The sequence below is a fragment of the Ahaetulla prasina genome, chromosome 6, assembly GCF_028640845.1.
Source record: "Ahaetulla prasina isolate Xishuangbanna chromosome 6, ASM2864084v1, whole genome shotgun sequence".
Classification (NCBI taxonomy): domain Eukaryota; kingdom Metazoa; phylum Chordata; class Lepidosauria; order Squamata; family Colubridae; genus Ahaetulla; species Ahaetulla prasina.
In genome coordinates, this window is record NC_080544.1 from 7,788,083 (window position 1) to 7,804,332 (window position 16,250).

A 16,250-nucleotide genomic window follows, 5' to 3' on the forward strand; every position below is an offset into this window, starting at 1 on the left:
TTAAATTATTGGCCATATAGAATCAGTTTTTTAAATTGGTTTTATTGTATTGTATTGTATCGTATTTTACCTGGCTGTTAACCGCCCTGAGTTCTTCGGGAGAAGGGCAGTATAAAAATTAAAATATTAAAAAAAAATTTAAATACTAAAAAATCCTTTGGTTGCCTATTTAGAATCACTTGTTGAGTTTGTAGCTTTGTGGGTTGCTCTCACCAGAGGTTCAGATGCACTGACAAGCCCAGGGCAAGCGCAGCCTTGTTAATGACCTCACTTCTTCAGAAATGTAAGCACATACAAGTATTTAGGACTGGGAATGCTCATAGCGATATCTTTTTGGATTCACGAGAAAGAGCCTTGACATTTTATACCGTCTTTTAAAAAGCTTTAACACCAGTGACTTTAACTCCGATGCCAGCGAGCCCATTCTTTGGAAACATACACACAAGCAACACTAAGTGAGGTAGATTTACACAAGAAGTGTCACGCTAAGTCCACAACGTGTGTTCCCTTCAGACTTGTATATATAGACCTGGAGAGTCAAAATAGCCTCTGGTGAGGCTGGGGAAAATTAGGCTGGAGAGCAAAAGTGTTGGTATATCATCTTTCAGAATGAGGGAAGCTAAAAGCTGAACGCAGAAAATGTTCAGGCATTAAAAGTTCCTGCACTGGAAACCCAGGGAGGATCGACAGCAGTGGCTCTCAACCTTTATAGTGCTGCGACCCCTTCAATACAATTCCCCACGATGTGGCGACCCCAACCGTAAAATTATTTTCGTTTTGAATTTATCGCGCCCTGAAGCCTTATTGGCTAGCGATCTGAACTGCTTGCGATTGCCTTGAGGACGGAGGCATTAAAGCGGAGACTCCTCCCCTATTAAGTTTATGGCACCGGAAGCCAGATTAGGCTAGCGATTGGGAGTGATTGCAGCTGGCTTGAGAGGGAGACATCAGAGCAAAGATTTCTCTCTTTTCATTGTGCCTGAAGCCGAATTCGGCTAGCGATTTGAAGAGCCTGCAGCTGGCTTGTGGAGTCAACCATTGGAGCGCGATTCTTCGACTCTCAAGTATACTTCCCATATTTCTGATGGTTTTAGGCTACCTCTGGCAAATTGTCATTCGACCCCCAATGGGGTCCCGACCCACAGCTTGAGAACCACTGATCTACAGAGTCCCCAGGAGGCCCTTTGTGCAGTGGTGAAATCTGAACCACTGGCTGCACCTGTGCGCTGCGCACGCAATGCACAGTTCGCACCAAAAGGAGGCTTGGGAAAGTAAGTAGAACAGCGGGGGGAGGGGGGAAATCCGCTGTGGCGTGTGATCTTGGGAACCTTTTTAAAAACTTTTTAAAAGCATTTTGTACGACCGGTTCAGGCGAATAGGTAGTAAAAAATGCTTTAAAAAAGTAAAAGAAAAAAAGGTTCCGACAATCACAGCTGTGCCGTGTGATCGTTGGAACCTTTTTAAAAAAAAGTTTTTAAAAGCATTTTTTTACTACCTATTCGCTCAAACCGGTCATAAAAAAAAATGCTTTAAAAAGTAAAAAATAGGTTCTGACGATCACGCGGCACAGCTGGGAATCTCTAGCAACTGGGATTTTTCCTCACACACCTACATGCAGGAGTATGGGAGGGATCTCCATACAGAAGGTGCTAAAGTCAGGGTTGTCACCCTGGCTTTAGAAGGATCAGCTGCATGTTGGATGGTGAGCCTCCATAATGCAGATGCATCGTAGCTCCGCAACTTCACCTGTTTCATGACAGCCCTGAGATGGAGATTTGAGGACCCCCTAGCTGACCACAAGGCTAGAGACCGCATAAGGCCCATCAGACAGGGACGCCGTCCAGTCACTGAGTACACCGAAGAACTACGTGATCTGACTTGCCATGTAGATTGGCCAGAGGAAATACTTGTGAGTTGGTTCAAAGATGGCTTAAACAATGACCTGTACAATGCCTGTGTTGCCCATGGAGCCCCAGTCCGCTTGCACAACTGGTGTATCTTGGCTGAGGAAGCGGAAATCGACCAAGCTGGAAACCAGTACCACGCAAACCTGGAAGAGATCCTCGCTGGAAGGGAGAAAACCAAATCTTGTTCTGCCCCGCTGCACTAAGTCGCCTGCTTCCATTGCAGGAAGGAAGATCACCACACAAACGAATGCCGTATGAGAATGTTCACCCGAAAGGGAGAGAAGCAGGTCAGAGGGAAATCCTCAAAGCCACCACTGTGTGCCAAAGATATCGCCCTGAAGACCCATGTGGTCATTGAGTTCCCACCGGAATCAATTATGGTGTGAGGAACTCCCGACTCCTCTGGTGGAGGAATCCAGTCAATCCAAGAGCGACTATGAAGACCCTTTGGTGAGTGGGGTTGTCGAACCCTTTACAACCCCTACAGAACTCTTAATTCCGGAAATGAGGAGAAAAGTGAGACTTAAGGTATTGCTAGATTCGGGATGCACGAGAAACCTAATAAGCCCGACTTTGATTGGGGAACTGGGCATTCCACTAAGGCCACTAAAAACCCCAGTCTCGTTCTGCCAACTTGATGGGTCCATTACAGCCCCCTTCCTCCCACCAAAATGCCAGCGTCCCTATAGGAATATCTGGGACCTGCCAAAAAGTTCCTTTCATTGCTTAATAGATCAGAGAACCTTTTTACATAGGCAGTTTATAAAGGGCTTTTAGAGTTAAAGATTTTATTAATTCTTCTGTTGATAAGCCCGCAAACTGGAAAAATAGCAGGCTTTCTTTCTAAGACTGAAGAATAGGGAAAAAAAGAAAAACAACAACAGATAACCATCTGACATAATTTGCTGCAGGTGGAGCCATCCTGATGTACCGGCCTGAATCTTCCCACTCCCCCTACACCCCTTGTCTATTAACTTGCGTTGTGTGAAGTTCTGGAGCACCGCTTGCCCTGCTACCATCGATGGATTTAGGTGATTTACTGGAGCCCTATGGCGTACACGTCGTATTTGTACAAATGTAAATAACGCTGTCTGTGAGAAGAGAAGGATGTTCAGACCTGGTCCCGGAGCTGTTTATTGAGGGATGCAGAAGTATCCTTTCCCCCTTCCCAGCTTCGCCCCTGTTGATGCTATCTGAGATCCTTGGACTCCGAGTTCCCATTAACTATTAATAACTCCAGGATGCCTGTGCGAGCAAAGTCTCCAAGAGTCAAATGCAAAGCACTCCCCATCAGCACTTTGTGCTGTGCAGACCAGGAGCAGGGTGTGCGGGCCCAGGAGGGTCACCGGTTAGCAAGCCTCCTGCAGAATTCGCCAAACAAGGGAGCCCGGAGACGCCAATCCCTGCTCTTGCTACCGGAGGCTCCGCCGAGCGGCCTGTGGAGGTGTGCCTAAGGTGAGTCCTCTCTGTGGTTACAAGCCAGTAAAGATAACTAAGAAAGAGACAAAAGAACAACATGTCTAAAATCGGCATTCTCTTGCGTTATTTGCAACCGGTTGCCTGTTGGGATTGAGGATTAACAAGAAAAGCGGTATAATAAAAGCAAGGGTACCAACAGAAGTGCCTGCATCGGCTGACTTCTGCTGAAATCCTCTTTCCTCTCTCTGAGCACTAAATGTTGGTTTACTTTGGCGTGACCTCTGTCAGCCAAATCCCTCAGGAACCCTTTCTTCTAAAGGCCACAGGAAAAATACTCGCTTAGAATTCCTGAATGCTATAAGAATCCACCGAAATCCCTTTATGGGTGAAGCGATCCATTCAACATTTTCAGTGACTGCCCTTAGAAACTTTAGCATTCTGAATTAGCTGTTTGGAGCATTTTGGATGGGAGCCCAGCTTTCCCTGTCGCTTTCTTGGCCTTGGTGAATGTCAAAAGAGATTGGATCTTCTTCTTGGATGCATTTCAGTATTTCCTCCTCCCAGGCTGTCCTGCCTGCTAAATTATTTCACTAAGAGAGCAGAAATTCCCGGCCTGTTCCCCAGCATTGACTGCTGCCTGGTCAATGAAAAAAGACAACGTCCCAGTTTTATTCTCTCTATTGCTGCCCCCCCGATTTTGTAACTGCATGAGGCAGGTTGGCACGCCAAAAAAGAGGACACAGATTCAACACTTCTAATGGAAAACGTATCTAAATTGGTAGTGAAACTTCACCCAGAAGTCCTTTTGCTGAAGGACTGAGACCTCCTATGCATTGAGTAAGGTGTCCATCACAAAGCTCAGGCTTCAAACCTCATGTAAAAAAAAAATTAAATACTATTAAATAGATTAACTTTAATTAATCAGAGCAGAGCATAATATTCTGACCAGAATGGAGGAATGTGAATCAGGAATTATTGTGTAAACTTTTAAGAGGTGGGGAAGGGGAGGAGGGAGAGAGATGGGGGAATATTTGAAAGGGGTACACTTCAGAAATCCTCTCTGTTTACGCCTGGAATTCTAATTGGATCCCAGAGAAGCGATGGCAGAACCAACAGAATGTAGGTGTCCAGCTAGCCAGTTTTTCTACTTTAAATAGAAGGAGGAATCAGCTGATGAATTCAGAACGATGTCTGAACTCTATAATTATACCATCGGTCAGGGAAGTCCTCTTTATTTCACTACGACTCAAATTTTGGTATCCAAATGCCCAACCTCTTATGCACAATTCTTGTTATAAAATTGGAAGCTTCAATGCTTGTTTCATTTTTAAACACACTCACAGCTTCAGAACTGATTTGAGTTAGCAAATCAAGACCAACAGAATGGATTTGTGAATTCCTTTTTTTCAAGTGTGAACAATTCTTCCAGGATACAGAAAAAAGAGCTACCTGTTTCCTCTGTTCCAAGGCAACTGGATGCATAAGAAATACGGATATTTTTATTTCTGAGGATTTTGTCATTCAATTTTTCCATGCTAGTATTAAACTTTCTGAGGTAAATAATCTGTCCATGAATTTTTTTTTTACTTCTTACAATCTTTTTTTGAGAAGGAACAAGAAGGAACCTTTGTAAGGTTCATCTCAAGACCATATTAAAGATATAAATGTTCAATAAAGTGCATCTCTTCATTTATTATAATAGTTCATCATTTCTGTCTAGTAAAAACGTATATCTATATCTGTGATTTGTTTTAATTATCATCCTATAGATAAAATCCTGTATATTGAGCTAAGAAAGGGCATTGGATAATAGGACCCACCATTATATAGTGGTAAGATTATGGAAGAAATATAATGAATATTCCGCTTGCTTCTATCAGATTTTGTAGTGGTTGTTGTTTTTTTTTGAATCTCCAATGAAAGTGTCTATATCTAGATAGCCATATAGGGAACAGAGCCAATATGCCTTTAAAAGTGTAGGTGCTAATGACATAGAGAAATGTCAGAGAGATGGTTTGGATGCTAAATATAATTTGTTAGGTAAGAAAGAGAAGTTGGGATCTCCATGTTTAACTTTTTCTAAAATATCATATAGCCTACATTGGAAAGACAAGCAGGCAGAGATATGGTTGTCAATGTTTATGGATGAAAAACAAGGGCTGTTGTTTTTTATTTAGAAAACATATGTAACAATTATGCATTCTATGAAGGTGAAAATAAATGTTAGTACCATATTTTATACATGGCAAAATTATGAGTGAAATAATGATGGAAAAAGAACTACTGCAGAGAAAACTGAAATAAAATGCTTGGAAATATAAATAGCTATTGAAAGCCCCACTACAAAAGACCTCTTCGTTTTTCATTGTTACTTGAAAACATAAACAAACCTACAGTCTCAAATATAATTTGGACTGAGGGACATTAAAATCCCTTCTTAGTAATAAAGCAAATTGGGATAGCCTCCGTGCCTCAGTTATTCCATTCATTTATTTATTATTATTGTTTTTATAATAATAATAAAGGCAGCAAACATTCACAGTACTCCTTCCTCCAGCCAAGGTGCCCCAGTGGTTAGAGTGCAGTACTGCAGGCTATTTCAGTTGACTGCTAGTTGCAGTTCAGCAGTTCAAATCTCACCAGGCTCAAGGTTGACTCAGCCTTCCGTCCTTCCGAAGTGGTTAAAATGAGGACCCAGATTGTTGGGGGCAAGAGGCTGACTCTGTAAACCGCTTAGAGAGATGCTGTAAAGTCCCATGAAACGGTATATGTCTAAGTACTATTGCTATTCTATTGTCCCCATAACAACCACCCTGGGAAATGAGTTGGGCTGAGAGAGAGGGACTGGGTGGCCCAATGTCACCCAGCCAGCTCCTATGCCTAAGGCAGGACTAGAACTCACACACTCCTGGTTTTTAACCTGATGCCTTAACCACTAGACCAAACTGGCTCAATGAATTTAATGAAAATTTAATGAAAATAAAATAGCCCAACCTGAATCTTGAACCACTGGACATAATATGCAAACAATAAATAAAAGAACCATGAATTTGATGAAGTTCAATTTATGAAATGTTAAGATTTTAGTCAGGGGCTATGATTCTATGGCAGCAAGCATTTCTGGAAAAATGAAACAACTGTGATTTTGTGTATTAAATTGATATATTAAAATGGGACTGCTGAATGCAAAAATCTGATGCATTCTCCCAAATGCATCAGATTTTTGCAGCCTAGGTGGAAACCTTTTGAATATGTCATTTGTATCAGATGGTTTTTCAATTTTGCTTCCTGCGTTCTTACTAAATTGTCTTCTTTTTTCTTTTCCTCTATTTTAAAACATAAAAATTAATAAATATATCTTTACTCCTCCATGCAAAGTGCAATCCATTTTTGCAACCCATCATGTGGATAACCCAGATTAATTTTACATTATTTCTATTATGGAGTTCTGAAGCACTAATAAATTGTCTTGTCAGCTAAGCCAGGGGTCCACAAACTTGGCTCTTTTAAGACTTGTGGACTTCAACTCCCAGAGATCCTCAGCCAGCTGGCTGAGGATCTCTGGGAGTTGAAGTCCACAAGTCTTAAAAGAGCCAAGTTTGTGGACCCCTGAGCTAAGCAATCACTCCCCAGATAACAGAATCAGAAGGCTGCCAGGAACCTTTTCTGTTGGAGATTCATACATGACAAGCATTTTTACCCTATCAGCCACTTAGAACAATAGAGGAAGTCCAATGTAGCAAAGTAGACCTATGCTGTAGTAATAGAGTGATAGAAACAAGATCACTTGAAATGTTAATGCAACTTTATAATATAAGACCACACTTGAATATTGCATCCAGTTTTCGTCGCCATGATATAAAAAAGATGTTGAGACGCTGGAAAGAGTGCAGAGAAGAGCAACAAAGATCATTAGGGGACTAGAGGATAAAACATATGAAGAGCAGTTGCAGGAATTGGGTATGTCTAGTTTAATGAAAAGACGGACTAGGGGAAACGTGATAGCAGCCTTCCAATATCTCAGGGGTTGCCACAAAGAAGCGGGAGTCGGGCTGTTCTCCAAAGCACCTGAGGGTAGAACAAGAAGCAACAGGTGGAAACTGATCAAGGAAAGAAGCAACTTAGAACTAAGGAGAAATTTCCTGACAGTTAGAACAATTAATCAGTGGAACAACTTGCCTGCCGAAGTTGTGAATGCTCCAACACTGGAAATTTTTAAGAAGAGATTGGACAACTATTTGTCTGAAATGGTATAGAGTAGGGGTGTCAAACTCAAGGCCTGTGGGCTGCATCTGGCCCGCAAGGTGCTTAAATCTGGCCCGCAGGACTGGCCTGGAAAAAGCAAAGGACTCGCCCATGGTGCCTCTTGCAGCCAAAATGGAGTGCGGGGGCGGGTCACATGCGCCCCCCCACACCCCATCTTTGGCCTCGACGGCCTCCTGAACCTCGTTTTGGCCAGCAAAGTGCCCTCCCCCTCCCTCCTGGTCAGCCTGCAGAGGAGAACTACAATGCTGATCTGGCCCTTGAAGAAATTATTATTATTATTATTTATTAGATTTATAAACCGCCCTTCTCCCGAAGGACTCAGGGCAGTGTACAGCCAGAGTAAAAAGAAACAATATACAGTTAAAATAAAATTAAAAAACTTATTATACAGTGTGGCTGAAATTAAAATAATTAAGAATCTAAAAACCCCAATTAAAACCAGAGAGAAATTTAGAATTTAAAACTAAACAATTTAAGAAAGCCCCGCATGAACAAACAGATATGTTTTCAGTTCGCGGCGAAAAGTCCGAAGGTCAGGTATTTGACGTAAACCAGAGGGGAGTTCATTCCAAAGAGTGGGGGCCCCCACAGAGAAGGATCTTCCTCTGGGGGCTGCCAGCCGGCATTGTCTGGCGGACGGCACCCTGAGAAGGCCCTCTCTGTGCGAGCGTACGGGTCGGTGGGAGGCATGAGGTAACAGAAGGCGGTCCCGTAAGTACCCAGGTCCCAAGCCACGGAGCGCTTTAAAGGTGGTTACCAGAACCTTGAAATGCACCCGAAAGGCAACAGGAAGCCAGTTTGATACCCCTGGACTTTCCTGCTTGAGCAGGGGGTTAGTCTAGAAGACCGTCAACATCTCTTACAAATCTATTATTCTATTCTTCTAACTTTGGGTCAATCAATAGGACAGGGGTGGACCTTCAACCATATGGTTGCGGTTTCTATTTTGAATTTTTGGGACTCTCTGGAAAGGAGGTGTGGGTATTATTTCATTCTTTATCTCCCCTTCTTGGAAACTACCTAATATTCCTCTAATTGGTTAGACCAGGGGTCTGCAAACTTGGCTCTTTTAAGACTTGTGGAGTTCAACACCCAGAGTTCCTCAGCCAGCAAAGCTGGGAGTTGAAGTCCACAAGTCTTAAAAGAGCCAAGTTTGCAGACCCCTGGGTTAAACCATTGTTTTTTAACCTTGGCAACTTTGAGATATGTGGATGTCAAGTCCCAGAATTTCCCAGCCAGCATTTTTCAACTGGGGGATTTGGGGAGCTGAACTCTACACATCTTAAAGTTACTAAATTTGAAAATACCGGGTTAAATTGTACTCTCAAGGCCGTCAACATTTCTAGTGCCTTCTTGTTGTTTACACAATCCTTCTTTGCTCCTACATGGAGCCAGGCTGGCTCCATGTAGTCTAATAGTCTACAAGGCCTTTCTTCAACTCACTAATAAATATTCCTTCTTTGTTGTATACAAGTCTCCAGAAATAATTTTGTAAATTGCTGTATTATTTCTGTTTTTCTTGGCACGCATATTTGAATTGCACAAAGCTATTCCCACTATTTTGGACACCAAACTCAATGCTTTGCTTGTGGCTCAGAAATCCAACAAAAGCATCCCAGTTCAATGGATGTCCAGTTTCTGCTTGAAAGCCTCACATACAAGGGAGCCGACCTCTTCCTTGGGTAAAAGTCCAACTGTTTTTCTAACTTTCAGTTGGAACCTGTCTTCATATAATTTAAATTATTATTCTCTGTCCTGAAATGCTATTTCCAGGAGATCTTCTCATTCCAGGGGCCAAAAGTAACATCACGTTTCTAGCTACTGGAGAAGCCCCCTATTAATTAACCGCAATGACTATTTTAAGCAGAAGAGTTTCTCAGAAAACTTCACTTTGTACTATTCAACTTGAATAGTACAAATCATTATAGATGTTTGTTTTCTGCGGTTTTCGCGGGTGTTTGTATGTAGGTCTTTGGTTATTCAGGTTTTCTCCCGCATAAAATTGGAAGTGTCTTGGCAACGTTTCGACGAAGTCTCATTCGTCATCTTCAGGCTTCAGCTCCCAGAAGCACGAGGCTGAAGCCTGAAGATGACGAATGAGACTTCGTCGAAACGTTGCCAAGACACTTCCAATTTTATGCGGGAGAAAACCCGAATAACCAAAGACCTACATTATAAATATGTATATATACTCTGGGTGTTGAACTCCACAAGTCTTAAAAGAGCCAAGTTTGCAGACCCCTGGTCTAACCAATTAGAGGAATATTAGGTAGTTTCCAAGAAGGGGAGATAAAGAATGAAACAATACCCACACCTCCTTTCCAGAGAGTCCCAAAAATTCAAGTACAGAAATGCAATCAGAAAACTACCAAACTCAAGGGTAAGATAATACAACATTGGGCAAGAGGCCTAGTGGTTATTGCATTATCTGCAAGCAGGAAGAGAACAGAATCTTTGCCTTTTAGGCTTCTGTCATACTTAGATAAATGTATACATCCTTATGCCAAGATAAGTAAAAAGGTCACTGGTGAAGTATGTTCTTTGTTGGCTCCTCAACTTAATTGCGCTGATGGCAGCATATCATGTTTAATCAAGGTAAAAGCTCGTCCACAGTTTGGGCTAAGAGGTTGGCAAATAGGGAGCTATTGAGAAAGGCTCTTGGGGTAAATCAATGAGGTAAAATACTTAGTAGGAGCTTAGATCTTTGTGGACCCTTAAATAAAAAATCCACATGGGATGTTTCCAAACCGACCAAACATAGATATTAAGCAAAGAAGCCACATATTCTGAACTCTAAATGTATTCCCTTTTAACCTTGAGGATTGGCAGGAAAGTCAATAAACTGGTGGCTCAGCTGGCAATGCTGTATCCATGCTTCAGTTGACTTCAAGTTGGCCTTGACTGCTTCTTCCAAGCTGGTCATAATTTTGAAACACTTTTTTCCATTCCTCTCCATTCTTATTATGAAAATGAAGAAAGGGATAAGAACTTCTATTTAATGTTCCATGAGTGGACTTTCAGTTGGTGGAGAATACGTCAGGGCTCTCTTCTTCAAGTATCTGAAAAGTTGTGTTATATAATATACTACATTATTATATCACATTTTCTCCGCTTGAGTCTGAACAAACTCACTTCCCTCAATCTCACTTTATATCTGCCAGTCCCTGAACTTCTTTCTCTTCATGCCATCCACTTGTGTATTTTTTTTTCTTTACACATAGTGCCCAACCTGAACACTCAAGTAGGAATTGACCAGAGCAAAAGAGAACAAAGTACAGTTCAGGTGATACAATCTAAAATTCCAATTATGTCACACTTCACATTAACAACAACAGAGTTGGAAGGGACCTTGGAGGCCTTCTAGTCCAACCCCCTGCCCAGTCAGGAAACCCTACACCATCTCAGACAGATGGTTATCCAACATTTTCTTAAAAATTTCCAGTGTTGGAGCATTCACAACTTCTGCAGGCAAGTTGCAGAACTATATATTCGTATATAAGAACGTTCTTATTCTTATATACACTAAAATACACACACACTAAAATAAAATATACACTAAAATACACACACAGAATAAATTCTATCCAATGCCATAGTGTCATTTTAGGGAACTTTTCCTGTACCATTATATGTTTATTATTCTTTCTACAGGTGCATTTCTGCTAAACAAACTTGCAACGTCATCCTTGATCAACAAACTCTTGAAAAAGGGTTAAAAGATCTCCAGGTAAGTTTACTTACTTGTGTCAGTTACTAGATCAGTGGAATCCTATAACTGAGTCTTAACCCCATGGAATCTATAAGACCAGAAACTATCAAACGTAATAAAAATGTTTGAGTCAAAGCAATTAAACGTTTTCCTTATTTTTTTTCCACAGCCCTTTATTGTTAATATTTTCTTTGGAATTGTTCCTTTGTTCACTTATTGAAGTTAACAGGATAATTTATTCCTCCATTCTTTCCCATTTCTTTCCACAGTGACCCTCTTTAATATAATTATTCTATTGAGGTTTTAAAAGATTCATATGGCCACACATCTATCAAACATGCCGGACTAGAGAATTCCTGCAGTAATTACAGATTGGACTAGATCAGGGGTCTGCAACTTTGGCAACTTTAAGCCTAGAGGACTTCAACTCCCAGAATACCTCAGCCAGCAAAGCAAAGCTGGCTGGGGAATTCTGGGAGTCGAAGTCCTCTAGGCTTAAAGTTGCCAAGGATGGAGACCCCTGTCTTAGATGACATTTCTGGGCTCTCTGTCAAATAGTCCCTAAGTCGTCTGCGATCGTCTTTCAGTGAGTGACCTGTGGTTGCATTCACTGAAGCCATTGCAAAAGAGGCTGTCGGCAATGATAAGGGACGAAGCAGTCAGCCTTCCCCACTTCTACTCTATTCCTTCCCAAATTGCTTCCCCATATTAGTCCTGGGTGAGGACAAGGAAAGCCAGCCTGGCTACTCAGAGCAGCTCTTGTGTCTCATGGGAGGCCACTAGGGAGTTTCCAAGGCCTTGCAGCCAAGCACCATGCCAGAAGCCAAGCACTGACAGGACTCCCTACCAATGGAACATTTAATCTCTCCCAGCCACCTGGAGTTCATTTGTCCCAAAGTGCAAAAAACAGATTTTTTTTTCCAATTTTGAATTTTTTGGCAGCTCAATAAGGGATAAGAAGGTGAGGCACTGCTTTGGAAGCAGGGCCAAACCCCACGTGAAAATGACATCCTGCTAACAACTAATCAAGATAAAAAGCATAAAACAAAATCCACACAGATACACAAATTTCCATACCAATGCACAATATTTCCACCCCAAAAGTTTTCCAGCATTAAAAATTTAGGGAACTGAAAGCTACCTATGTTCTGCAGTGGTTCCACCATAGTGGTTCCATCTAGCTAGACTTGTTACCAGGATGTTCCAGTTCAAAACCCATGAGGGGGCTGGGAAGTGGCTCACCAGGCTAATGCAGCCTGTTTATTTTTATTTATTTATTTATTTTATTAGATTTTTATACCGCCCTTCTCCCGAAGGACTCAGGGTGGTGTACAGCCAAATAATAAAAACCCCACAATATACACATTAAAACAGAAACTTAAAACCAAGCATATTACATAAATGGCCGAAATTTAAAACAATTTAAAACCCTAAAATTCATAAATAATCCCAGTTAAAATTTAATAAAACTTTTACGCCAGTCCCGCTTGAATAAATAAATGCGTTTTCAGCTCACGGCGAAAGGTCCGAAGATCAGGCAATTGGCGTAAACCACTCCCAGTTATTAACACACAGCTGCCTGCAATTACAATTACTGCAGGCTCGAGTCCCACCAGGCCCAAGGTTGACTCAGCCTTCCATCCTTTATAAGGTAGGTAAAATGAGGACCCAGATTGTTGGGGGGGGGCAATACAAGTTGACTTTGTATATAATATACAAATGGATGAGACTATTGCCTTACACAATGTAAGCCGCCCTGAGTCTTCGGAGAAGGGCGGGATATAAATTCAAATAAAAAAAAAATGAGTCTACATTGTGTTTTGGCCACTATGCCTCAGAATCTGCTCCACACAACGTTTAGGAATCTACAGATATTCACAGTTCCAATGGAAACCAAACAGAAGAGAAGGCAAAGATTTCAGACAGGTTAACACTGCAGCAGAGTCATCTGTGGAAGAATTAACAGTGTGGTAATTTATTTATTTATTTATTTATTTATTCGATTTTTATACCGCCCTTCTCCCGAAGGACTCAGGGCGGTGTACAGCCAAAAATAAAAACAAACAATACAATATACAATTTAAAATACAAATTAAAAAACTTATTTTATAATTGGCCTCACAAACTTTAAAATATATAAAACTAAAACCCCATTAAAATTAATAATAGATAATTTAAAATCAATAAAATTTAAGCCAGCCCCGCGCGAATGAAAAGATGTGTCTTCAGTTCGCGGTGGAAGGTCCGAAGGTCAGGTATTTGGCGTAAACCCGGGGGAAGCTCGTTCCAGAGTGTGGGAGCCCCCACAGAGAAGGACCTTCCCCTGGGGGCCGCCAGCCGACATTGCTTGGCGGACGGCACCCTGAGAAGTCCCTCTCTGTGAGAGTGTACGGGTTGGTGGGAGGCATGCGGTAACAGCAGGCAGTCCCGTAAGTACCCAGGCCCTAAGCCATGGAGCGCTTTAAAGGTAGTGACCAAAACCTTAAAGTGCACTTGAAAGGCCACAGGTAGCCAGTGCAGTCTGCGCAGGAGCGGTGTTATATGGGAGCTACGCGTAGCTCCCTCTATCACCCGCGCAGCTGCATTCTGGACTAACTGAAGCCTCCGAGTGCACCTCAAGGGGAGCCCCATGTAGAGAGCATTACAATAATCCAAGCGAGAGGTAACGAGCGCATGAGTGACTGTGCACAAGGCATCCCGATCAAGGAAGGGGCGCAACTGCCGAACCAGGCGAACCTGGTGGAAGGCCCTCCTGGAGACGGCCGTCAAATGATCTTCAAACGACAGCCGTAATGGTAATGGTGCAACCCAGCCATCAAATCCCCACTCCCAGTTAAGGAGCATTGCATAAAAAGTGGCCAGGATCCGATTACCCAATTATGCCAGCCATTTTCACACTGTTAACCTGCCCCCACCTCTCAGCCCTGGTAGATGCCCCTGAAGTGCAGCAGTTCATTAGGGTAATGTAAGCAGGACCATCTTATTCTAGGTACCTTGATCTTAATAACAAAGCTGGAAAAAGACTGCATTAGAAATCCAAGCAAGGTTGTCTCCTCAGAGTTTGGAGATTGGATAGGCATGCCTACCATCTGCTGGAATCCTGCATATTTTGATAAACCTGAACTCTCCGTGGCCTGCTACGTCCTCTCTAATCTGTAGATGAGACAGGACAGTTCAAACAATGGAGCTTGTTTTCTTTCTGCCCGAAAGACCACTTTGAGAACCTAAATGAGCAAGGTCTTATTTCCAATAGATCAGGTTTTGCAGAACAGCAATGGACCTACTTCTATGGCAGCTTATCCTTCTATCTTCTACCAGTATGTCCTGACAGGCTGGAAATTCTAATCTTTGCCCGAGTATGATGACTTTCTGTTCTACCTACTAAATGTTAATTGTCCATGTAGAATTTTATGTGTTTGAACCCTAGTTTGGACTGTGACTAGCTCCCCTATCAATTCTATCACAAATGCCTTTAATAATACTTGGATTACTTAAATTACTGAATCATACTTTTGGGACAGTAAATGACAACTGCCATTCCTCACTGCTTTTCCTATTGGCAAGTTAGGACGCCTTGAGATTATGTTGTCATATAGCACCACTTACCATCACTACCGGTTTGCAACAGGAGCATGCACAGACCGTCTGCGATGATGTCTGGATGGGTGGGTGGAGCATCCTGCCGCAACTACTACTGGTTCGCAAGATCTGGACCGAACCGGTAGCAACCCACTACTGCACCAGTAGTAGAAGAGCCCTGGTAGTGCAGCAGCTGAAGTGCAGTATTACAGGCTAAACATTGCCCACAGTCTGGAGTTCGATCCTGAGGGGCTCAAGGTTGACTCAGTCTTCCATCCTTCTGAGGTTCCAGGCTGTTGGGTGCAAAAAGCTAACACCGTAAACCACTTAAAGATTACAGTAAAGTGCAGTGGGGCAGTTTATAAACCTAAATGCTATTGCTAGTATACTTCAATGTCATAGAAGATTACAGGAAACTATGATCCAGGAAACAAATGTGAGTTTCAGTTCTGGCTCATTAATTCTGTTTTGCTACATTACAGTTTTCATTATGAAAACTGGGCTAAACTCATTATGCTAAGTACTATATAGGAGTTGGAACTGGGAGTTTGATTAAGTACTTCCTAGCCCTTCCACTCTAAATGATTGTGGTGATACATTGAACTTTTTTCTTCTAACAAACACCACTTTTAGAAAGTTTTGCATCTATATAATAAAGGTTCATTGGGCATCTGAACAATCTCCTCCGAAAGTCAAGACAACAGAGCGTGTGTTATTATTTCACTCAGGAGCAACCACTATCACTCTCAAGATTTGGGTTTTTATGATAAACCCTACTAGGTCAGACAAAGTGCTATCTAATACAACAATCTCACTCAATAATAGCCAAAGATGCCTCTAAGAAGCCCAAAAGAAATATATGCATGCAAAAACTCTCCCACATGCCTATCAAAGCAATTTATACTGAGCATTGTGTATCATAGTGCGATAAAAACTTTGCTATAGCTTTATAGAGAATGTTGATTAACTATGATAAATCAATTAAGGATACAAATTTATTATAACAGGCTAATCTCAACCAGCAAATGCTCTGTCCTACTCATTGGAAAAAAGAATCTAAACATTAAATACAAGCTCGATGATCATTACCTTACAGATGAGCCCCACCCTGTTAAAGACCTTGGAGTTTTCATATCCAATGATCTAAGTGCCAAAGCCCACTACAACTACATCGCAAAAAAGGCTCTAAGAGTTGTAAACCTAATCTTGCGTAGCTTCTTCTCCAGAAACACTACACTACTAATCAAAGCATATAAAACATTTGCCAGACCAATTCTTGAATACAGCTCGTCTGTCTGGAACCCATACCACATTTCAGACATCAATACAATTGAACGTGTCCAGAAATACTTTACAAAAAGAGTTCTCCA

At 41.9% G+C, this 16,250-nt stretch overlaps 1 protein-coding gene across 2 annotated transcripts in view; it reads left to right on the forward strand.

The window, feature by feature from the left end:
• Window positions 1-3,193: 3,193 nt before the first annotated feature.
• The window catches only part of MYOZ1 (myozenin 1), a 45,575-nt gene continuing 32,518 nt past the window's right edge, over window positions 3,194-16,250 (forward strand). The window contains exons 1-2 of one of the 2 annotated variants that reach the window (XM_058188581.1): window positions 3,194-3,362; window positions 11,244-11,319. The gene's annotated coding sequence lies outside the window, so the exon portion shown is untranslated. The remainder of the gene's footprint in view (window positions 3,363-11,243; window positions 11,320-16,250) is intronic. The other variant, XM_058188583.1, reaches the window with a different exon arrangement.